General features: G+C 44.0%; 2 pseudogenes; one reads left to right on the top strand and one right to left on the bottom strand.

The window, feature by feature from the left end:
* Positions 1–16,478: 16,478 nt before the first annotated feature.
* On the bottom strand, positions 16,479–16,784 carry LOC121827584 (signal peptidase complex subunit 1 pseudogene; annotated as a pseudogene).
* Positions 16,785–19,166: 2,382 nt separating this feature from the next.
* LOC121827489 (ribosomal protein eL22-like 1 pseudogene) lies at positions 19,167–21,926 on the top strand (annotated as a pseudogene).
* The last annotated feature ends 3,360 nt before the right edge of the window (positions 21,927–25,286 follow it).

Raw genomic sequence — 25,286 nt, forward strand, 5'->3', positions numbered from 1 at the left:
GCAACTGTTGTCAAAACCCACACAGCAGAGGTCTCATCTTTAGCCAAGCCCATGGGAAACTACTAATGTATTGCCCAGCTGTGTGATTCCAAAAGTTTCAGGCTTTTAAATCAGCAAAGATCAAGAGTTATGGCCTGTCTGATATCTGAGCTGATCCCAGAGCCTTACCATGGACATCTTATGGAAGAAGATTTGGACTTAGTTCTGGTTGTTGCTGCTTGTTGAGACAGTCTCGTGTAGCTCTGGCTGACCTTGAACTTGCTATACAGCTGAGGATGACCCTGAACTACTCTTCTTGCTCTGTTCTCCTCACAGGAGTGTCCCACCACAGGAGGTTTTGTGCTGTGCTTCCTGCATGCTGGGTGAGCATTCTGTTGTGAGAGCTCATTTGTGTGGCCATCTCCAGCTCCACTAGCCTTAGCTTGGTTTAGTCACAAGGTCATACTGTCCTGTGTAAACATTCTTATCTTATGATCTAACCTGTTTTTATTTTATTTTGATAAAGTCATTGAAAAAACATAAGGATAGGACAGTAGAAAGCATCTCTAAGGATGTTAAGGGCCCAGGGTTTGTGTTTCGTGCCCTTGTAGTGGTCCCTAACCTGTATCCACCCTGTTTCTCCGAGTTGTGATGAAAATAGGGGCCCTTGGGATTTTTCTGAGTCTTCTTTGGACACCAGCTCCACTGTTGACTTGAAATGGAGCTGTGAAGACATCTGATGCTGTGGCTCATTCTTTCTGTTCTGTAAAATAGGGTAGTCATAGGTAAAGCACTACCTATCCTTCCTCAAAGAATGGGCTTCGGAAATCTTCCCCTGGTCCTTAGAAAATGAGCACATGGGTGTGGAGAATTACAGTCTGCAATGGTTAGTAGTAATGATCAACTTGAAAGGTTCTAGAATCTTGAGGAGACAAACCTTGCATGACTACAAAGAGTTTCGAGATTAGAAGAATGGAGTCAGGAAGATCCACCCTAAACGTGGGTGGCATTGCTCCATGGGCTGAGATCGCAGACTGAATAAATAGAAGAAGGCAACCTGAGTGTCAGAACCCATTTCTCTGCTTCTGAACCAGGTGTGATGTGACTGTCTGCCTCATATTGCCGCTGTGCCTTCCACACTGCGATGGATCACAGCTTCACACTCTGAACCACATCAAATCCTTCCCTTCTTAAGTTGCTTTTGCTAGCTACTTGGCCACACCCATGAGAGCTGTAACCAGTACAAACCCTTCCATAGAGCAAAGGGGTGGATGAGGCCACATCAGCAATAAATGTGTGGAAGATCTCTGGAATGCATGCTTTAGGGGTTTTGTTTATTTTTTATAGATTTACTTTACGTGTGTGTGTGTGTGTGTGTGTGTGTGTGTGTGTGTGTGTGTGTCCACATGGGCAAAGGTGCATGAGTGTGTGAGTGGGTAAGTAGCTGCAGAGGCCAGAAAAGGGGTTGGGTCCTCTAGAGCTGGGGTTATAGGTGTTTGTGAGCTACCTGATCCAGATGCTGGGAATCAAACCCTGGTCCTTGGCAAGAACAGCAAGCACTCCTGACCACTGAGCCATCTCTCCACTCCTTTTTTTTTTTCCTAAGATAAAGAGAGACACAAAATGTTGTTCATTTATTACATGGTGGGCTGGTGCTATTCGATTAGTTTCTATTTACTCATCCTGTTTTCATAAGAACATCTTCAAGGTCTCCGCCCCCTTACGTTTTCAATAAATCATGCTGAGGCTCCAGACTGTTGGTGGGGGAGGGGCAGGATAAGAGGTGCTTGCTGTTTGGTTGACTGCTTGGTTGGTTCCTCTGTTTGTGATATTCTTCTCTTTCTGTCGGTTTGCTTGGCCATTGTTTTCCCTTGTTCCCTAGAGACTTAGTCTCAAGACACTGAAAAAAACAAACCCCATGTACCATCTGCCCGTACCAGGCTGACTCCTCCCCAGGGACTAGAAGTCCCAGGGAAACACCACCATTAATCCAGTTACCAAGGAGAGATTTCAGCCTTGACTGATTCCTCCCTCACACTAGCCTCTCACCTCTAATAGGTCCACCTGTTCACAAGATCCTCCTCACGTCCGTCAGCCTGTATCCACACTCACTCCATGCTGTGGCTTTACTCCGTGTATCAAAGCCTCTCTGATCACTGCCTCTCTGTCTCCTCCAGTCAACCAGACCACACACAACAGCCTACATGGCACCGTTCTCTGACTCACAACATCTCAAGACCCTCGCCAACATCACTCCCTAGGTCCTCTCCCCAGATTCCCACTGAAACAAATTGCCACTCAATGCCAACACCCATGGCCTGTGTTCCCCCAGCTACTACTCTTCACCTCTATCCATTTTCTCTGCCTTCCACATCTTGTTCTAACTGCTTGGAACACTTCCTCCACCCCAATCCTAGCTAATTCCCTTTTGCTTTTATTTTTATTTTTATTTTATTTTATTTTATTTTATTTTATTTTATTTTTTTTTGAGACAAGGTCTCTGACTCAGGCTGGCTTCAAACTCTCTGTGTAGTTGAGGGTGGCCTTGAACCTCTGATCTTCCTGTCTCTACCTCCTAAGAGCTGGGATTATGGATGTTTAACACCATCCATAGTTTATGAGGTGCTGGGAATACTTGCTAAGAAAGCATTCTGCCAGCTGGACTACAGCCTGAGCCCTTCATTGCCTTTAAATATCTCACATGTAACGGTTTTGAACCTGGGTTTTCCTCCCATAAACCAAGAATAATAGTACCTACTCCATGGGTTGTTGGAAGAAATAAGTTTATCCACATGCAGATCTGTGCCTAGCAGTTCAATAGCCATTGTTAGCTATTCCAGGGAGCCTTGATCTTGAACCAAACTCCCTTCCATGGTTCTGTGTTTGTATAATACCCCCTCCCACTTTTCTTATCCCACTGCTTAACAAACTGAATCCAAAATGATTTGCTAGACTGCGCATTCCTTGAGAATACATCCAAGGTCATATTAACCTGTGTCTCTGCCCAGTGTAGGCTCAGGAACATCAAAGGGACCCAGTGAATTCTGGTTGAATGAAGACATGTCCATGCCAGGAAGCTCTTTAGCACTGCCTGAAAGTCATCCCAGGTAAGTTACAGAAACTCTTTCTCTAGGGTTTCTGAGAAAATATCCCTGAGATGTGTGGGCTCCTGTCATACTTTTTACTAAATAGGGACAATTGTGTCACCCCACCCCGGCCGGGCTGGTGGCATGGCAGGCAGAGTCACTTCCTCTCCTTCTTCCCTTGAGCGGGGAGGGGGAGGAAGAACTTAGTCATCGCTGTCAATCCTGACAAATAAACAGCGTTATTACACACTCCAGAACTCAAGCAGCAGCACCTAATTAGGCACAGGTTCAATCAGCAGCAAGACTCGAGTTAGGTTGTGAGTGGCTCATTTGCACTGCAGAAGAGAAGGGTCTGCTGATTTGCATGCAAGCAGGGCCTCAAAGATGCTCAATTAAATAAGGGCATTAATATTTTTAAGGCTCATTCCAGGTGAAATGGCTCTTTTTTTTTTCCTGAGAAAAGGAGCAGGAAAGTTGCTGAGATGCGTTTCTGAGTACCAGCAGATTTATTAAGGTTTTATTTGTTTTCTGATTATAAAAGTAATATACTCACACTACACTGTGAACACCTTGGAAAATATAGGCAGTAAAGAAAGGAACAACCACCTGCGATAACCTAATCCGCCCTCCACTGGACTCGCTTACAGCTATATAAAGTAACTCCACAACTGATCTTACCTAGTCCTTGGCTCTGAATGCTAAGCTTATGCTCATGATTCTCAAACAAGTTTCTCCTGCCATGTCCTCACCAGCAGACTCCAGCCTGGATGTCAAAGAGACAAAGCCAGAGCACGGAGATTGTGTAATACTATCAAACGTTCAACACATACACACACACACACACACACACACACACACTACTTGCTTTCTCTCCTTTCCTCACTAGCCCTCAGCAAGCTTTCCCATATGAATAAATGCTACCATCATCTGCCCTGCTGCTTAAAACACAATTTAGAGGTCATCCCCTTCCTTATTTCTCATGCATATTTTATCCAGTGCCAAGTCTTTGCTAGCCTTCCCCATATCATTCCAGGTGGATCTGGACTATTGTGAAGGTGTACAGATTGTAAGGTTTACATGGAAGGTGTCCATTTCCATTGCCGTCTCCCAAAGTGCAAGAGGCCAGTATTTCTTGTCCAAGATTTTTTAAGACCATTTCTGCCCCCTGCTTTTCACTCTCTCTACTTTTTGCAGCCAGAGTAGTAGCTTGTCAATGTTTTCAGGCCTGACACATGAAAGCACAATTGTAAAAAAAAGTGTAAATAAACAACCCTGGGTTCCTGGTCATGCAGGTACCTGTGTCCATTTGCTGGACCTGTCCTGTCTGGAGTGGGTCGTTGAAGACAGCATTCTCAGAAGCTGCATGCATGGCCTAGAGCAAGCTTGGGTGCTTTGGTTGGTTCACAGCTTTTCCTCTTACCAACTGAAGTCACAATTACGCCTTTGATCATTTCATATTTATATTCTAGCATGAATTTTCAATCTATGGTGCAAATGAATAAAAACATCACTTTCAAAATACTTTTCTCATAACTTCACTTAGTATTCATCCAGAGCCTCTATGTTGCTTAATGATTGAAAACTCAAATATTCATGATTCTAGCATACTTTTTTACTTTTAATGGTGTGTGTGTGTGTGTGTGTGTGTGTGTGTGTGTGTGTGTGTGTGTCACAGTGTACATGTGAAAGCTTGACATCTGTTAGGGGTTGATTTCTCCTTTCATTGTAGGATCCAGAGACCAAACCCAGCACATTAGGTTTGCTTGGAAATCATGTTTACCTGCTGAACCATCTCACTAGCCCAAATCTATGAAATTCTTGATGAATCAGTTACTTAGAGTTTTCTCTGTCATTTTAAGATTAAACCCAGTCGGTTTGGGTTTTCCAGTCCCTTTCCTTTGCTCAGGAAGACTAGTTTTCAACTGATAGAGGCAGTGTGCCTCAGCATAACCTGATTAACTTAGCCTTGAACCAAAAAAGCGGACCTGTTTCTACACCATCATCTCTTCTAGTTGGAACCTAAGAACTTGGCTCCTGGAAGTCTTCTTTTTTATTAGTCCCTCTTTTATAAGCTAACATGGCCTCTGCCCTACCATCAAACCCAGGGACCAATTACTCCAAATAGCCTATGGAGGTGTGGCTTTGTTAAAGAGGATATGACATTGTTGGAGGAAGTGTGTCACTGTAGGGGTGGGATTTGAGGTTTCCTATGCTCAGGATACTGCCCAGTGTCTCAGTCAACTTCCTGTTGCCTAAAAGATGCAGAACTGTCAGCTCTTTCTCCAGCACCATGTCTGCCTGCATGCCTCCATGCTCCCCACCATGGTGATAATGGACTGAACCTCTGAAACTGTAAGGGAGCCACCCAATTAAATGTTTTCCTTCATAAGAGTTCCCATGGTCATGTTGTCTCTTCATGGCACTAGAAACCCTAAGACATAGCCCTTGTTCTATTCTCTGGCTACTATTCCTGGTCCCTCTTGGCATCACAGGAAACTTGCAGACTCTCCTATGATGGTCTCCTAGTTCGGGCCTTTTGTGTACCTTGCCCCTATCCCTCTCTACTTCAGCACTGGGTGCTTCCCCTTCACTACCCTTAAGAAGTTCAGCACAGGCCCTTGCTTCAGGCTCCCAATATCTGGCTAAGTGTTCTGTTATCTTCCAGACTGAGGAGTGCTACCTCTCCCTGCACAGTGAGAGGAGAAGTAGAGAGGCAGAGCTGGAGGCACACTGTTCAACTTCGTCCTTATGCACGCAGATGTTGTCCAGCTGCAGAGAAGAGGACAAACAGCAGATGGTCCGCAGCTGTCAGTCTTTCCAGATGCAGAAAATGGCAATTCCCAAGGCCATGTCTGTTTCCCCTGGAACCTCTAGCTCACTCCTGCTTGATCCGGAAAGCCCTATTCCTCTCTCTCCAAACCCCACCCCCTCAGAGAATCTCCAACAAAGAAAAGGCTCCAAAAAGCCCAGTTCCGCATTCTTGACGGCTGCAGCAGCTCCTCCCCTGAAGTTGCCAGCAGCCCAAGACCCTGCTTAAGGTGATCAGTTTTTGACCATACTTGGGCACAAACCCAGCTTGTGGAGGACACACCATCACCCCTTGTCTACAGGGAATAGTAAGCTCCCTGCTTTAGTTCATCCATGTGACTTTCTGGCCCCAGTCTCTGGGGCTGGAGGACTCACTCAGGAGCTGCTTTGCTCAAATAAACCCGTTCTTTTATTTTTTCAACTCGGCTTGATCTGGCTTACTGTGTTGGCAGAGGAACCTATTATTGCATTATAGAAAACCTCTTAATGCCCTCCGTAGGGCAACTTATGTCCAAGGATGAGTGAGGTGAGGTTATGGGGATCCAGTCATTCTGTTCAAGACAGAACAATTCTGATGAGTCATGCTTACTCTTCTCCCAACACTTAGGCTCCAGTCACAGTTTGGCCTCTCCCCCTGCCCAGGTCTGCTTGCTTCTGCTTCCCTTCTGGAGCATTAACTGCTAGTCAGCATTTTCACCCCAACATCATTTCAGAATGGACTCATAGAGACCCCAGCCTGCAATACCACCTGAAAATCTGAATGGTGTTCTGGACCCCTACTCAGAAATACTTACTACAACTCTCTTGATTTCCCTTAGCCCCTCCCCCAGCCTAGTCCTTGAAACGAGAGTAAACATTGGCTTTCCTATAGCATTACTCAGTGTCTCCTAATCTTTGGACACATACAAAAAAAAGCAAAGCTTTTGAAAGAAACTTTTTATAACAACCTGTATTCCTTCGCTGGCCCTTGAAAAAGTGCCTTTGAGACTCAAGGATGAGAATGGATGCCTTTGTTCTCCTGTGTCTGTCTGTGGCCTTCCTTCCTGAGACAATGAGCTTGGAACACTGAGGGCTGCCTGCAATAAGTGGAGGATTCTTACAGTGCATGAAGGTGGAGGTCGCTGTGAGAGGACCGAAGAAAAAGCTTGTATTATCTCAAAGTCTTTTTTTTCTTTAAAAGCATGATCTCATGTAGCCCCAGATGGCCTCAAACTTGCTACAGCAAAGAGTGATCTTGAACTTCTTACCCTTCTGACTCCACCCTACTAGTGCAGGGATCGGAAGCATTTGCTACCACACTGTATTTATATGGCCCTGAGATGCACTGGGCTTCCCAGGTACTAGGCAAATGTTCTACCTCTGGACTCCACCCCCAGCTCTATAAGTCAGTCTTACCATAGCTTTCTTGCAGATATCTGTAATTGTCAAAGCACCAATGAGAACAACTGGAATTTACATCTGTCCTGGTTTTGAAACCCATTCATGGAAGGCAAGGATACAGCAAGGGGGAAAACTCCAAAATCTTTATTTCTGTTGTTGTTGTTTGTTTTTTGTTATAGTTGTTGTTGGTTTTTCGATACAGGGTTTCTCTGTGTAGCTTTGTGCCTTTTCCTGGAACTCACTCTGTAGCCCAGGCTGGCCTCGAACTCACAGAGATCCACCTGCCTCTGCCTCCAGAATGCTGGGATTAAAAGCGTGTGCCACCACCCAGCTGAAAATCTTAATTGCCAACACCTGAAAGCTAAAAGATGTTACATCAAGAACTTGGAAATTAATATTCTCCTGGGAGAAATATGCAAATTCATCTGAATGAGAGAGAGATTAGCACTCTGAAAAGTAAATCGGCCTGTAAATCTCACCAGTCTGAAAGCTGAGGCAGGAAGATTTCAAGGTCAAGGTCTGCCTGGGCAACAGTGTGAGGTGGACACCAGAAACTTAGTGAGGCGCTCCCCCCCCGACACACACACACACACTGCAAATGCAAAGGAAAACTTGGAAAGAGGAATGGGATATATTTCATGAGTTGACCACTTGCTTAGCATATGGGATGGTTTCGGTTAAATCACAAATACTGGGGTAAGGAGGGGGAGATAGGGTTTTGTTATATATCAGTGAATACATTATTCAGCTAGATAGTGGAGATAGAAATAAAATAATATCCAGCAATATCAAGAAAAGAGTCTGAGAAACAGATGGGAAGAAACTTCTTCCCTGTTGTAAACATCAATGTGTACAAAATACCTAGTACTCTGTTATAGTGCTGGCTTTTAATCAACCAAACATCCTGTGATGGTTAGCTTTAATTGCCAACAAGACACAACCTACAATCACCTGGGAAGAGAAATGCAGGGAGAGATTGTCTATGTTAGATTGGCTTGTGGCATCTTTGTGGGGGATTATCTTAACTAAGTTAGCTGGTGTGGGAAGACCAGCCCATTAATGGGTGGTACCATTCCCTAGGCCTGGAGTCCTGACTTTACAAAGGTAGAGGGACTGAACTGAGCACCAGCGAGCAAGCAGCATGCATGCTTTCATTTCTCTCTGCTACTGACTGTGGATGTGATGTGACCAGTTTGAATTTTCTGCTTCGACTTCCCGTAATGGTGAACTGTAACCTCGAATTGAAAGCTGAAATAACCCCTGTTGTTTTCTGTCAGGGTATTTTATCACAGCAACAGAAATGAACCCAGGACATTTCCCTCTAGTCTAGACTGGTGCTGAGCTATTCTTTCAGTATGAGACTGTACAAGAAGTAACAGCAAGCCATTCTCGGCACAAAACTTAGACTTAGTGGCTTCTAATTCTGAGGAGCCCTGGCCTCCATGTTAGGAATCTGGGCGCACTTCTGGAGAGTCATCGTGGGAAGGCATGTGCAAAGAGAAGCCCTGATAGGGAAAAGAAGGACCCGGCCATCCCAGCATTCACATGCCCTCAGCCCTCTCTGACAAAACAACTCTATGGAGCCTCCAGGGTTGTCTCTAGCAAGACCAGGAAGAGAATTGTACAGCTAAGACCACCAACTTTGTAGACTTGTGAGACACAAAGCAACATTTTCCCTTTTAAGCTAGTAGATTTTGTTTAAAATGGTCTATGATACTTTAGATGACAAAAAGAGGTTGTAGCTTACAGACTTCAAGCCTTCAGGGCAGGCCCTCCCAATTAAGAGATGAATTCACCACAGCTAGCTCAGTATACTCCATTAAACATGCATGTCACCTTATGCCCTCTGTGCTAATTGCAGGCTCACTTAACAAGCTCCCAACCTTTCCATGAGCCCCCAGTTCCTGCCTTGCCATGTAATGCTGACTACAGAGGCAGAGACACTAGTTAGAAAAAAAAAAGAAAAGAAAAACTCTAAAATAATTTTATTGTTGTATGTTAAAAGGTACAACTTATAGAACATTCTTAGATCTTAATTTAGATGGATTCTGATAAAAAGGAGTGTGCCTTTTTATATAATATAATATAATAAAAAGCTATAATAAAAGTATTAAAGATCTTCATAAACCAGAAGATTTGTGTGTGTGTGTGTGTGTGTGTGTGTGTGTGTGTGTGTGTGTGTGTTCATGTACATGTAGGTTTATAGAGGTATAGATGTGTGTTAAGCCAGAGGACAAACCTCAGCTATTGTTCCTCAGATGAAAAACACTTTGGGCTTTTTTTTTTTTTAATTGTTTTTCCTTACTTTTTTTTTGAGATAATGTTTCATCTAAGCTGGAAGTCACTAAGCAGGCTAGGCTGGGTAGCCAGTGAACCTCTGCCTGCCTCTGTTGCCCTACAACTGGAATTACAATTTTGCAACATAAGCCCCAGCCTTTTGGTTGTTTTTGAACACGGGTTCTGGAGGATCAAACTCAAGTTCTCACACTTGTAAGGCAACTGCTTTACCAACTAACCTGTCACATGAGGCCCAGAAAAGGTTCTTTTGTGCTCCTTCCTTAACAATCCAGTCACCCTCAGAGCAACGTTTGCTGGATTTCTTACTCCATGAGTTAGTTTTGACTATCCTTGAACTCCATGGAAACGAATATATTCAGTCTATGCTGTTTTACATCTGGCTTCATTCCCTCACCCTACTGTCTGTGGACGTTATTTGCTGCTCTGTAACCTGGTCATTGTTCCTTCCCATGGCTGACTGTTGTTCATAGAATGGACACACCAATCCTTGGCCAATGGATTTTTTTCCAGTTATTTTAAGATTAGGGATAGTAAGGAGATAGACAAATATAACTAACAAATACAAAAATGATATATTCAATAACTCTAATCATCACAGAAATTTAAATTCCTAATAACATAATATTTCACATTCACTAAAATAATTAAAATTCATACAACTGATATGACCCAGTGGATATTGTCTTGGCTAGTTTCATGTCAACTTGGCATAAGAAAGCCCATGTTGCTTTTGGTCATGCTGTTTCATCACAGTAATAGTTACTCTAACTAAGACAAGCTGGTACCAGGAGTGGGGTATTGCTGTGACAGACCTGACCATGTTTTGGGAAGGATTGTGGAAGGACTTTGAAACTTTGGGCTAGAAGATTCATTGAGTATTGAGAGCTCAGTAAGCTCTTCTGTAGGAGCTTGGAAGGTAAGAATGTTGAGAGCAGTGCAGACAATGGGGGCCTGACTTGTGACGTTTCAGAAGGAAGCGAAGACTCTACTGGGGTTTTTGCGTGAAGAATCGGTAGTTCTGGTTAGCTGGTGCTGAAGAACCAGCTATGATTAACAAGATATCAGAACTGCTAAAGTGAAACCTTTGCTTTACTGGAATACTTGATGCTGGTCAGCTGGACCTGAGAAATTAGCAGTGATTAAGAAGAAACCAGCATCATTGAAGTGAAATCTTCCGGAAGTGTTTCCTGAGAGTCAGCAAACAGAAGCTGTGTTCCAGAGGAGGCCAAGGTTGTACCTTACACTGGCAGATGGACTTGGTAATGCGTTACCCAGGTGGTACTGGTTTTAAAGGCACAAGGTCATGGAGAACAGCTGAGGCTCGGCACTATAAAAAGCCGGGAAAGGCCATTGGCAAAGGTACAGCCTCAATGGCAGTTGAAGACCCAGGATTGGAGAACTCATACAGAGAAAGTGAGGATTGGCACCATGAAGAAAGCCTAGAAAAGGCTATTGGTGAAAGCACGGCCCAGTTGCAACAGAAGACCCCAGCATTTTAGAGATGCCAGTACCAGGAGTCGACCACTGAGAACAGAACAGCAGCATCAGTGGAATGGAGTCAGCTGGATCCTAGAAGACATGCTGTGTGTGTTGCAGAGGACGGAGCTGGAGAAGTGACCCAAGGCAATTGGAGGAGCCTAGATGTTGAGTGACTCCCAGACCTCTGACATTGACTTATTTACATTTTTGGAGTTTGATTTTGCTTTGATTTGATTGTAACTGTGCTCTGATTCTTCCCTCTTGAAGTAAGAATGTATTTTACCTACTTATTAATTAATTAATTTATTTTTATAGAACCCACAGTTAAGAGACTGAATTTTTATTTGTTTGTTTGTTTTTAAATCCAGACCAAAGTTTCCCCTCCCTCTTCTCCTCCCAGCTCCACCCCCACCTCCCCAACCACCCCTCCCTCCATCCACTCCTCCTCCATTTCTCCTCAGAAAAAGGCAGGCCTCCCATGGTAATCAACCAGCCATGTTTTATCAAGTTACAGTGAAACTAGGCACCTCCTCTTGTATTAAGCCTGGACAAGGCAACCCAGTAAAAGGAAAGGATCACAAAAGCAGGCAACAGAGTCAGAGACAGCTCCTGCTCCCACTGTTAGGAGTCCCACAAGGAGACCAAGCTACACAACTGTAACACATATGCAGAGGGCTTAGGTCAGCCCCATGCAGGCTCCCTGGCTGTCAGTTCAGTCTCTGTGAGCCCCTATGAGCCCAGGTTAGTTGATTCTGTGAGTTTGCTTGTGATGTCCTTGACCCCCTCTGGCTCCTACAATTCTTCCTCCCCCTCTCTTGCAGGATTTCCTGAATGCCTTATGTTTGACTGTGGTTCTCTGCATCGGTTTCCATCAGCTGCTGGGTGAAGCCTCTCCAATGACCAGTGGGCTAGACACTAATCTATGAGTATAGCAGAATATCATTAGGAGTCATTTCATTGAGGTTTTGCTTTTGTTTTTGTTTTTGTTTTTCTTTCTTTCTTTTTTTTTTTTTTTTTTTTTGCCTATCATGTTTGGTTCTATTCTAGATCTCTGGGCTATCCCACCTCTGGGTTCTGGTCCTCCAGGCAGTGTCAGGGATGAGCTTCCTCTCATGGTATGGGTCTCAGGCTGGACCAGTCATTGGTTGGTCACTCTCAAAATCTCTGCACCACCCTTACCCCAGCACATCTTGCAGGCAGGACAAACTGTAGGTCAAAGGTTATGTGGCTGGGGTGGCGTCCCAGTCCCTCCACTGGAAGTCTTGCCTGGTTACAGGAGGGAGATTAAGAGACTGAATTTTTTAAAGAGATTTTAGATTTTAATAGAGACTGGATTTTAGCGTTGGAATTTGTAAAGACTTTGGGACTTTTAAGTTTGTAGAATGTTTTATATTGTGATGTTGATGTGACTGTGTGCTTGGAGATGAGCAATAAAGGAAAGGGATGGGCTTAACAGGGATGTGTTTGTGTGATGAGGGGTCAGTTGTCCTGGCTAGTTTTATGCCAACTGGACTCAAGCTAGTTATCTGAAAGGTTTCGAACTTCAACTGAGAAAATGCTCCCTAAGATCTGGCTGTAGGGTATTTTCTTAATTAGTGATGGATGGGGAGGGCTCAGCCCATTGTGTGTGATGCTATCCCTGAAATGGTGATTCTGGGTTCTATAAGAAGGCAAACTGGGCAAGCCACGGGGAGCAAGCCAGTAAGAGGCACCCCTCCATGGCCTCAGCATCAGCTCCTGCTTCCAGGTTCCTGCCTCCAGGTTCTTGCCCTGCTTGAGTTTCTGTCCTGACTTCCTTTGATGGTGAACATTGCTGTGGAAGTATAAGCAAAATAAACCCTTTCTTCCCCATTTTGCTTTTGGTCATGGTGTTCCATCATAGCATTAGTGACCCTAACTAAGACAGATATGGAATCAGAATTCTCGTATCCTGATGGTGAAAATGTAAATGACTCCATCACTTGGAAAACAGTTAACAGTTTTTTATAAAGCTAAATACAAACTTAATCAATGGCCCAGACATCCCACTCTCAATGATTTACCCAAGATAAAACACATAACTTTTTAATATCTACATATTACAAATAATAAATTATTATTTTTAAAAGTATCATTTTAAACTCAATTTATGCAAGTTCACATTAAAAGAGATAAACTTGCTTTTTCAGGTTTTTGGATGTAGAGTTGAGAAATAGATACGAGAAAGTAGCAGCTCTTTTAAGCTAATGAAGACTATCTAGGGCTTTTCTGTTGAGTGGACCCTCTGTTGTACTCTCTGGTAGCAAAGCCTCCCTTCCACATCACCATCTGGGTGTGGTGAAGTTCTGTCCGAAAAAGTTAGTGTAAGAACAACACATAGAAAGGGTGCCATGGAAGACACCAGCTTTGACAGGAAGATATAAGAGTTGAGAGAGACCAGTATGAGGAATATCAAAGGAGAGAGTTGAAAAGAAGAGATTCCAAAAGATCCGATGTGGCAAAGAAGTAAATTAGGAAGGTTCTGGATAAGCCAATGGTTTTGCCTGTAGAAAGTCAATGGTTACAGAGGAGTGATGGAAGAAAGAACCAGAAAGCTGTGTTCAAGTGAAAAGAAGAAGTGGAATCTGTGGCCATGGATGATTCCTTAGAGGTGGAGCAGACAATGGAAGAGGAAGGGACTTTGTTTTTCTTGTTGTTTTTGTGTTGCTGGGGAGTGAACCCAGGGCCCTGTGCATGCTAGGCAGGTACTCAACCACTGTGGTCCCCTCCCAACAAGAAAGGTTTATACATGAGGAACTTGATCATGTTTCTACTTTGAGGTTAAGGTGAAAGGACCAAGCAGACATCATAACAGGCTGCTCAGCCTTCTCTCAGAGATCAGGCCTCAATTTCAGTTTCCTGAGTCTTGAGCAAGCAGTTTCTGGAAGGGCTATGACATAGTCCTTGCAGTAGCTCCCTTTCTGCACGTACTCTGACTGTTTAAGGTTCAGTCAATTGTTACTGTCTGGGAACCCTCACCAACTTAGAGCTATGTGCATGGGTCAATGTGAACGTGCGAGGCCAGCCAGTCTCCATGGCAGCTCAAGGACAAAGCCTGGGACTTGTCCAGGCCTGCCCAAAAAATGATACTGTAAACCCCAACCAGTAAATTCAAAGGTTACACACCCTCACCCAATCATATGACACAAAGGCTTGTCCTGGCTCTGTGGTGGTCTTGCTTGGGGGGGGGTGTGCCTCGGGACACCGGCACAACAAAGGAAATCGCAAGGACACAGAGGCTGTTGATAAAACAGGAAGGAGTTTAACTGAGCAAGAATTAAGAAGACAAAACTTTGAGGAGGAGACAAAGCCTTGAACACACTTAAGGAAAGTCTTAAGCTGATCTAGAAAGACTATCCATGGCATAAAGAAAAGACCCTCTCTTGCTCTGTGGGAGGAAGAAAGGCAAGCTGGACAAGCACTCAGGATACCAACAGCAGGGGTGGAGAAATGACTGGAGGTCATTCTTTTCAATGTGACATGGAACATAAGTGACATGAGATGAGTAGGACCTGAGAGCAGTGGTTGGTGTGTGTGTGTGTGTGTGTGTGTGTGTGTGTGTGTGTGTGTGTGTGTGTGTGTGTGTGTAAGTTTTGGAGCACAGAGAGGAGTCACGGAAAGAATTAGTATGGTGTGAACACCTTGATAGGGAGGGTCAGGGGCCTGCACTGGTGAAGGCATGGATTTGAGATAAAGCTAGTCCATAGCACTGCTGTGCACTTTAATTTGGGGGTAATGTGGTTCAGCAGCTGAAGAGAAGGAAAGAGAATAGTGGATTTACCCAGGGCAAGAGTAGAGTTTATATATGTGTGGGTCTTGGGGATTGAGGGACAAAATAGCCATGCTATCAAGCTAAGTCAGGAAGGTAGAAAAAAGTAGGGAGTGATTTAATAGGAACAAAATGTATGTGGGATCAGAAGCAATATGACAAATGTAAAGAGAAGGCTTAGCAGCAGCTGAAAAATAGCCACTTATTTCATAAAAACTGGTGAAGGTCAATGGCTTCATTTGTGTTTGAACTTGACAAGGGCGGTCGGGCAGCTTCTCGATACAAACTTTCTACCTTCTGCACCTAGGATGGGCTACCAAGCTTGTACACCCATTTTGGGTCATATTCATTACAAAGCCATCAAGGATAATAGAAGATTTATATGAAGTTATATTTATTAATAAAAAGACTACTCAAGAAAGAACAATCCTTAAAAATTTCACCAAGTCAAAAAGACACATCCTTAGCAAGAGATATGATTAGTTGAAGCAGATATCCTATGAGAAATAATAATCTTTGAGATATAATGATTATGGATAAGTCACAGGAGATTTCTTGCTAGATTCTGCCCACTTGTGCCATTGTCCTGTTGGAGCTTAGTCATGAGCTCCTAGTTATGTGGGCCTGGGCAGATAAATTAACTCTCCAGAGTCTGTTTTATTGTGGCAATGACTTTCCTTTCAAGGCTGCAGTATGGGTAGAGTGTGACAATAGATGTGAATTGGTGTAGAGGTTGTTGGTGTGTCCAATTGGCATAGCTTTCTTTGGGATGTGTTTTTTGAAAAGGAGAGTTGGTTAAAATGATTTAGGTAAGCTCATTGTTTTAAATAAAGTTTCCCCCAGCTCCTATCTATAATCAGTGAACACTGGAAGGTGGTTGAATCCATGAAGGATGAAAAACTTGGTACTATGTCAAAAATAACTCCTTTTTCTAGATCCTAAGCTTTTTTTTTTTTTTTCATAATGAGTTTTAATTAAAACTATTTGGGCTAGGTGTGAAGGGCATGCCTTTAATACCAGTACTCCAGAGTCAAAGGCAGGTGAAACTCTATGAGTTCAAGGCCAGCCCGGTCTACACAGCAAGTTCTAGGACAGCCGGGGCTATGTAAACAGACCTTATCTCAAAAAAACAAAACAAAACAAACAAATGAACAAAAACTACCACTACCACCACCACCACCAAAACCCACAATTAAAACAGTTCAGTGATCCATACTGAATTGTGAAAATCTGATTGTTACAAATTGGACTATCAAACTGGGTGTGATAGCTTATTCCTGTAATCCCAGCAGTTTGGGAGGCTGAAGAAGGAGGAATTTGAGCTTGGAGGCAACCTAGTATACACAGTGAGAACCTATTGTAAAACTATATTACAAAGAAAAAAGAAACACTAGCAGTTATGGGGTGTTTATTCATCATGTATACCCGAAAGAAGCATTGCATACTTATACTCCTGTTCTCCATAACAAGATTATGAAGAGATGGTATAAAACAGTTATAAGTTAAGATACGACTGGATTAGAAACGAAACAAGGACAGCTAGATCTCTACGCAGCTGCGTCGTCAGTACATCGATGGTTTAAGCTCATGTTTTGGTTATGAAAGCAATCCAGTTCATCTTACAGGAAACAAAAGCAAGTGCTGAATTGTGAACGCACCGATCAATTATTTTTAGCATGTCTCTTCATTTTTTCTGTCCCTGATTTCTTGCCTTCTGTGCCTGAGTCTTGAACAGGTGACCACTTCAGGGGATGTTGATATATAGGCCACAGAGAAAGTGTCAGCAAATACGAGAAAGCAAAGGCAGCTATAACTCTGTAGACATCCACCCAAACTGTTAGCCATGTACCTGTATGTAAACCCAATTATTGCCAAAAAAAAAATAATAATTTCCCAAAACATCTGTTCAGTTATCTTCTGCCCCTTGTATTCCATCTGAGTGGGCAGGAACTCAGATGTTCCAGCATAATTGGCAGAGAAGATCGACAGTAAAATGGGGGTAGCCGATTCTTAAGGAGTATGGCTTATGGGGTGTCACACCAAACATAGCTGTTGTTGGTTTTTTCTTACTCTTTGTTTCTTTGGGAGCCTGCCACCCAGCTCCCAAATAAATCATACACAGAGGCTTATTTCTTAATTATAAATGTCCAGCCTTCACTTGGCTTGTTTCTTGCCAGCTTTACTTAACTTTAAATTAACCTGTCTGTCTTTTGCCTCTGGACTTTAACCTTTCTCTATTTTTGTATACCTTTCTTTCTTATTCTGTTGCTGGTTATGTAGCTGGGTGCTGGCCCCTTCTTTCCTCACTCCTTTATCTCTTGCTCTTTCTTTTTCTCCTCTCAGTATCTCCTATTAATTCTCTCTGCCTGCCAGCCCCACCTATCTTTTCTCCTGCCTTGCTCTTGGCCATTCAGCTCTTTATTAGACCATTAGGTGTTTTAGACAGGCAAAGTAACACAGCTTCACAGAGTTAAACAAATGCAGCATAACTAACACACCTTAAAATAATATTCCCCAACATGTAGCCTGGGCCAACCTTACTCCTAAGCTTTTTACCAGCCTCCAAATTCCACAGAAGACTTGTTAAAACAGTTGGGTGTGCTCTCCTCCCAGGATATCTGTTTCACTATCTTCAGGGTGAGCCCTCAGGTACTGCTCAGGGGACCTCACCTTGAAAACCACTGACCTAAAAGCACCACAGACCCAATACAGGAAGTTGCTCTCTACACAGCCCCTTTTCAGAATATAGCCAGCATCTGCCCCGCATCAGTGGAGGAAGCCATTTTTCACCACACAGATGGGTAAGGGCTCTCTTTCCCAACCAGTGGTCAGGAGTGAGAATCTCTGGACCAGTGTGACCAATCCCTAGAGCTAGGCTGGCCTGTTATCTGAGGCAAAAGGTTGAACCACAAACCTCAGTGAGTGAGTTTGGTCAATAATTAAGTTGTTTCTCAAATGATGGTGAGAATAAAGCTGAAGTCAGGCTGCACAATGCAGGGGTGGGTGGTAAGTGGTTTTGAGTGTTTGTGCTGGGTTCAGGAGAGTTCCAACAAAGAGAAACTGAGCAAGGAGAGTGAATTGTGGCTTTGTTAGGGAAATCAGCTCTTCTGAGTCATAATGCAGGAGGAGGTAAAGGTTCTCTGGCTTTTCCATCTTCTCACTCCTGAGACACCACATTTGTGAAGTTGGACCCAAGGACCAGAAACACAACTGAGGATGCTAGGGACTTTCTCTTCCAGCATTTAAGGATCTGATGGAGATTTAGTTCATCATTGCACAAACTCCAGACTCCAACAGATGTTAAGACAAGAGGCAAGATGAGTGAGAATCTAAGAATCTTCCTTCTGATGATCTGGGAAACTCCATTTGACTTGTTTTTGTTTCTAAAAAAACATTCCTTGTTGATCTGGAGAAAGAGGGTCTTATGTAGCTCAAACTTGCCTTGAACCCATTAGTTAGTTGAGTGTTGACCTTCGACTTCTAATCCTTCTGCCCCTACCTCTCAGTACTGGGATTACAGGCACCGCACTCAGTTTGATGTGGTGCTGTGGATCAAGCCCAGGGTATTGTACACAGTAGGCAAGCACTTAGCTAAGCTGCATCTGCAGACCTCTGCTGGGTTTCAGAAGTATTCAGGACTGTAGTCCAGCCAGCAGCACAAGGCTTATGGTCAGTGTCAATGGAGGGCTACATTTTACCCTTCTGGGGTAACGGCTGGACCCATGCTAGCAGTGGAGTTCTTGGCTAAAATCGTCCTAAACCCAGTGCTCCAAGGCATTTTGTTTCATTTTGTTGTTGTTAATAACTTCTGCTTGTAGCTAAAAGCCCCACCCAAACACAATCCGTTCAAATAAGCCCTGGATCTGACTTCATAGTTCTGAGCCCTGCTAAGGTTACTATTTTATACTAATCTAGAGGGTCACTCTGTGGCCTCTCTAAAACTGAGTTTTACTTTGGCCTCCTTCTAAACTAGTGAGCCATCTCCTCTCTGCACTCATCAGGGTCTGAGTATCCCTCCTTCGGGCGCTTCCATGGCAAATTTGAATTGCTTGCTTACTCTCAGACTGTGAGTTGTTCAAGGGCAGAGGCTGATCATCTAGTTCTCCTCCAGCATCTATTGGCACACAGTAGGTTCACAGCAATTGCCAGCTAGATAAAAAACTAAGAAGAATAGGCACAGTGCTGCATGCCTATGATCTCAGCATTGAGCAGTCAGGAGGGGGAATCTTGAGTTCAAGGCCAACCTAAGCTACATTTCAAGTTGAGGACAGCCTAGTATACATGGCTGTGTCTCCAAATAAAAACCTCAAACCTTCATAGACAGGAGGGAATCCCATCAGCACACCAGGATGTTTCCAGCTCAGCTGCAGCTCTACTTCCTGCTTTTGCACGCTTTCTACCTCTGTAGTAACAGCCTTGATGAACAAGAGGGCCATCCGATGAACAAGCTCCTGGCAAGACTGCCCAAGTCCCACAGCTGCAAGTGAGGGCCACAGAGGAGGACATGCATCTTAATTTTTGGCATGGAAAACATCTCCCAGATGCTGAGTTGGGTTGTAAGTACCATCTGTCCTGCCACAGAGGATTAAAGGGAAGAACACCTTTGTCTGAATCTAGGGACAGTGCAGGCATCAAGATGAGCCGTTAGGATTAACTTGTCTACACGCCACCTGACTAATTGCATTCCAGAGAACCTGCCTAGGGCTTCTAGTTTGAAACCAAGTGCCTGGTGCTGTGGCAGATCTCTCATTCTCATGTGGTTGGTTACTTTCATTAGAGAGAATTCGGGAAAGGATGAGAATTAAACATCTTGGAGCTTATCCTAAAAGGTTTTAAGTCAGTGCACTCTACTATTTGATGTTTGAAGAAATGAAGTACTCCATTCTGGGTTCTTTTATATATTCCCTTTCATTTGTTTATTCCATCCACAATGACTGGGTCTTTATGCCAGGCACAAGGGACACAAAAGGAGATGTGACATTATTTCTGAAACCTGGAAATCCACTGTCTTGGGTGGAGAAGTAACAAGAAGTGAGGCCTGTGAAACAAAATACAATAAAATGTGGCAAACAGCAGAAGAGAGGTTCAGAAGTTTCTGGGCCTGCAGGAGAGGGAGAAATAAAAATCCTCAGGATTGTTAAAAGGTGACAAAATCTGTGCTTTGTCCCATTGTCGGGGGTGGGGTGGGGTGGGGATTCCCCAGCCCCATCACGGTGTTCTCCAAGGAAGTCTCATGGTCAGGATTTACCAGCTGGCTCACACCATCTTACTGTCCTCAGTGACAGATGCAAAAGACAGGACATGGCCAAAAAAAGATCAAAGGGCATCTCTCTGTGAAAGCATGTGTTAGGGTGCTAAGAGAAAGGGGATTGGTGTCCCCACTGAAGCCAAGAAATGGACCCCAATCTTGACTCCAGAGGCCCGTCATAAAGGACTTGAGAAGCAGGCATTTCCTGTGTTTTGGAGGAGGGGATAATGGAACCAGGAGGGGACAGCAAACTCAGCACACAAGAAATGTGTGTACGTATAGAAATGCATGAGCATACTGTGTGTACATATTCATGCTTATGGGAGGAGGAAGGGACAGGGGAGAGAGAGAATTCCCATATGGAATTATAAGCTACATGATTTCTAGAACTTTCAGTGCTTTGAGAATTATAAACTCTTTTAAAATATTTTCTTTTTAAAAATTAATTTTAGCACAAAATAATAGGTTTCATTCTGACAATTTTATGCATAGGTATTATTATACATTGCTCATAGTCACTACACCCAGTATTCTATCCTGCTCCTCCTCTCTACCCACTGTTCACTGGTCCCCTTTTGGCCACCCAGATTGTCTCTCTTCTGCTTTCATATTTTAAACACACACACACACACACACACACACACACACACACACACACACACACACACACACACACGGGTGTTTTATAGCTAGATTCTGCATAAGAGAGAAAGTATGTAAGTTTCTCTCTCCCAGTTACTCTTTCTTGTTCACCCTCTCCACTCCTCCTCCCTCACAGCCTTACTTCTGCTGTTCTCCTAGAACCTGGGAGGGGGAAACAGGAGGGTCAAGAGTTCAAGACCAGTTTTGTTTGAGACCAGGCTGATCTATCAGAGACCCTGTCAGAAATGAACAAGCAAGCAAAGGATATCCGAATGCTCATGTTTCAAAGCACTACCAACTTCTTCCTTTTATCAAAGCAGATATTCCAAAGCTCTTCATACCTGGGACCCAGCCTACTTTTGTGTCCATTTCTGGAATATAAATTTTCATATGCCGGGCAGTGGTGATGCACGCCTTTAATCCCAGCACTGGGGAGGCAGAGCCAGGAGGATCTCTGTGAGTTCGAGGCCAGCCTGGTCTACAGAGTGAGATCCAGGACAGGCACCAAAGCTACACAGAGAAACCCTGTCTCAAAACAACCGCCCCCCCCCAAAAAAAAAATTCATACAATGTATTTTGGTAAAAAAAAAAAAAAAATCTTTCCCTTCTCCCACTCCTCCCAGAACTGTGATCTATGTGGAAGAGGGGACAGAAAGAGTGTAAGAGCCAGACATGGCAGACAACTGCAGGGAGACAGTGTTCTCCAGACACAACAGGGGTGATGTGCATGTATAGAACTCACAGAGATGGCAGCATTCATGAGACCTTCGTAAGTTCGGACTGGAGAAGGCACCAGCATGGAGAGTGGGAAATGTGCACAAAACATTTTTCTTCTTACCCTATCCTTAGATCTTTCCATAGGCACTGGGTCAAGGTGCTGATGCAGAAAGTTAAGCCTGAGAGAACAACCTAGAGGCTTCATTTGGACTTCACTCATCTGAGAGGAGAGGGAATTTTGATTTTGGAAAGTTTAAGTCATTTCTACTGGAGAAAGCTAAGTTACTGGAAGTCAAGAATGCCGTTCATATTGAACACTTGAAGAATGCAATCAGGCATTTCTGAGAAACAGTGCTCTAAAAGGCATGTGAAATATCTTACCAAGAAATCCCTTAAGAAGAAGAATCTCTATGATTGGCTTTGTATGGTTGCATCAGACAAAGAGACTCAGGAACTTTGTTATTTCCAGATGAGTCAATATAAAGATGGGTCAGAATCTTAAGGCCTAGTCAGTCTTCACTTTTTAATAAACTGGAGTATGCTTGAGAAAGAAGTCCAGAGACGGACTTCAGTTTGTCAGCAAATGAAAACTCTTCAAAAATAAATTGCCCCTGTACTTCCTATGACTGTGTCTTAAAAAGGGGGCTAAGTAATACATCTAATTATTTTTCTTAAATATGAGATTTCCTGTTTTTAAGTGATTGGGAAAACACTTTTCCCAACAAGACAAGTGAAGGCTCCATGAGGAACCTGTACACAGCCCAAGTCTTCTGGTTTCAGGTGGAGAACAGGGAAGCATTGTACATAGGTATGAACACTGGGATGCTAATGGCTGTGAGACCCTCATGCCTCACACTGCCCCGAAGGGAATCAAATCAGTGAGCAGCAGTTTCTACCTTCATTAATAGCAATAAAATAATATTAGGCATCCGTTACTAACTTCTCTGTGTAGCACCATGCTGGTGTCTGGTGATCAGATCCAAGTGGTTTCAAAACAACCCTGCTCTGAGTGTGGTCAGGAAACTGGAGCCCTCAGGAGCTTTTAAAGAAGTGAAAACGCTTCGAGGGAAGAGAGGTGGCTGTCAGGGTGTCACCCTGGCATAGGCTAGAGAAACAGGAAGGAGTACCGCAGAGGGGAGACTAAAGAAGACAGTACAGTCACTCTCAAGTGCCATTCTCTTCAAGGTCTGGTATAAGTTACTCCAGAGATGGAGGATTAGTGGATGGGGAGAGGGTAGATGGGAAGTGGCGGGAGTGGAGGTAGGGGTGGAGAGTGAGGGGTAGGAGAGGAGAGAGGGGAAACTGCAGTCCATATGTAAAATAAATGAAAAATTTAAGCCGGGCGGTGGTGGCGCACACCTTTAATCCCAGCACTCGGGAGGCAGAGGCAGGTAGATTTTTGTGAGTTCGAGGCCAGCCTGGGCTACAGAGTGAGTTCCAGGAAAGGTGCAAAGCTATACAGAGAAACCCTGTCTCGAAAAACAAACAAGCAAACAAACAAAAATGTTATTTAAATAGCCGGGCGGTGGTGGCGCACGCCTTTAATCCCAGCACTCGGGAGGCAGAGCCAGGCGGATCTCTGTGAGTTCGAGGCCAGCCTGGGCTACCAAGTGAGTCCCAGGAAAGGCACAAAGCTACACAGAGAAACCCTGTCTCGAAAAACCAAAAAAAAAATAAAAAAAAAATGTTATTTAAATAACATTTAAAAGAAAAAAAATTTAAGTTCAGAGTGTGAGCCCGGGACAGTGAATGGTGGCATCAGTGAGGATCTTCTGAGAGCCCAAAGATGAAGAGAATATAAAGAAAGAGAATACAGAAAGATCAAGGCTGATGTAGAGGGACTCGGGGAGTTCAGACAAAGGTGGCACATTGGTAGATGCACTTGGATGACTGCGATGTCAGACAGATCCGGCTTGAAGCAGCTGTGCCACATCAGCGTTCTTTGGTACCCACCAGATGACTTAGATTGTGTCTCCCTTCCCTTATTATATGTTGAACCTAAACAATACCCGCTTGGGCAAGCTTGTTGTGAGAGTTACAGGCACGACATGCATAGGGCTGCCACAGCACAACGGAAGTCTTAACGCAGTCATCACTGCCGGAGGCTGAACATCTCGTGAGCAGAGCTGTTCAGTCTCAAGAACCAAAGGAAAGGAGTACTGAATTCTATTACCTGGGCAGACCCCACTGCGGTCAAAAGGTCTTCATGAATAACTTCCCCAATGTGAACATTTCCCTCATGATTGAAGAATGATGCTTCTGAGACCAGAGCTGATTGGTGGGTGGGCAGTGGTAGTCTGCAAGAGGCATTTTTTGTCTTTGTGCATGCTGGTGGAAGGGGCAGGCAGCTTCCACTAAGGAATCAAGTTGCATTGACTTAACTGCAGTAAGCCCGTTATCCACCCTCTATCTCTGCACAGTTCTCACTGTGGCGTTTACAGTTGATTGATCATTTCTTCCACATGCTATAATTGCTTCATTAGAGGCTTCAGATGGTTCGTTGTGTTGGCAACTTCCTATAAAACTGCACAATCAGGGAAGGACGCATGCCAGTCATAGGGGGTTAAAGCACTTGTGTGCTCGTGTGTGTGTGTGTGTGTGTGTGTGTGTGTGTGTGTGTGTGTGTGTGTGTGTGTGTGTGTGTGTGTGCTTTAAAGGGAGAATACTATGCACACTGTGCTGGCTAGTCTTATGTCAGCTTGACACACAGACTAGAGTTGTCTGAAAGGAGGGGACCTTAATTGAGAAAATACTTCCGTAAGATCTTAAAGTTGTGGTGCACTCCTTTAATCCCAGCACTCAGGAAGCAGAGGCAGGCAGATCTCTATGAGTTTGAGCCAGCCTGTACTACAAATTGAGTTCCAGCACAGCTAAAGCTGTTACACAGAAAAACTCTGTCTCAAAACACTCCCCTGCAAAAGACCTGCCTATAAGGTATTTCCTTAATTAATGTGGATGGTGCCTTCCCTGGGCTAGTGGTCCTGGTTCTATGAGAAGACAGTCTGAGCAAGCCATGAGGAGCAAGCCAGTAAGCAGCTCCCTCCTGGCCTCCATCAGCTCCTGCCTCCAGTTTCCTGCACTATTTGAGTTCCTGTCCCGACTTCTTCAGTGACAGGCTACAATGCAGAAGTATAAGTCAAATAAACCCTTTCCTCCCCAACTTGCTTTTTGGTCATGGTGTTTCATCACAGCAATAGAAACCCTGAGTAGGACACATACTTTCATCCCATGAACATGGCCAGCATGTGGGCAAAACGATCTGTCTTGATGCTGCCACCCACTTACTAATGACTCCCTGACTTCTAGCTCCAGTTGGAACTTTAGGCTACTTAGTTGGATCCCTCAAAACTACCCCTAGCTCAGCATCCCTCATCCTGTTCTGTGTACCCACTGGTCCTCTCCCTAACCTGTGCCCTCTCTTCTTGCCCATGGCAGTAAACAGCCTCAGGATCCATACAATGTCACAAATTAATCTGCCTGTTACCTCTACCATCTTCAAACTCCACACTGGGATCTGGCTCCTGACTCCCATACCTTCATCTTTCTACTCTGTTTCTCACTCAGTCCAATTCTTCATTTCCAAAATCACTTTTTTGGTCTAAGCTACTACTGCGTCCTCCATGAACCACTGTGGCGGCCTCTTCTAATCCAGCTCCCTCCAAACCGCAGGAGGCAGAGGCATCCTTTTAAAGGCAAGTCTGAGAACATTGCTGTCATATTTAGAGCCCTTCAAAACCTTTCCAATGTCTGCAGCATAAAGCCACTGAGCCTTTATTAGGTCAGAGTGTACTGTCTTCTCGGGCCTTGTGTTCTTCTTTGAAAAGACATTTCCTTCTTTTGCATAACACTCTTCACAGCCTGC

Source organism: Peromyscus maniculatus, chromosome 2 (assembly GCF_049852395.1).
Source record: "Peromyscus maniculatus bairdii isolate BWxNUB_F1_BW_parent chromosome 2, HU_Pman_BW_mat_3.1, whole genome shotgun sequence".
Taxonomy (NCBI): Eukaryota; Metazoa; Chordata; class Mammalia; order Rodentia; family Cricetidae; genus Peromyscus; species Peromyscus maniculatus.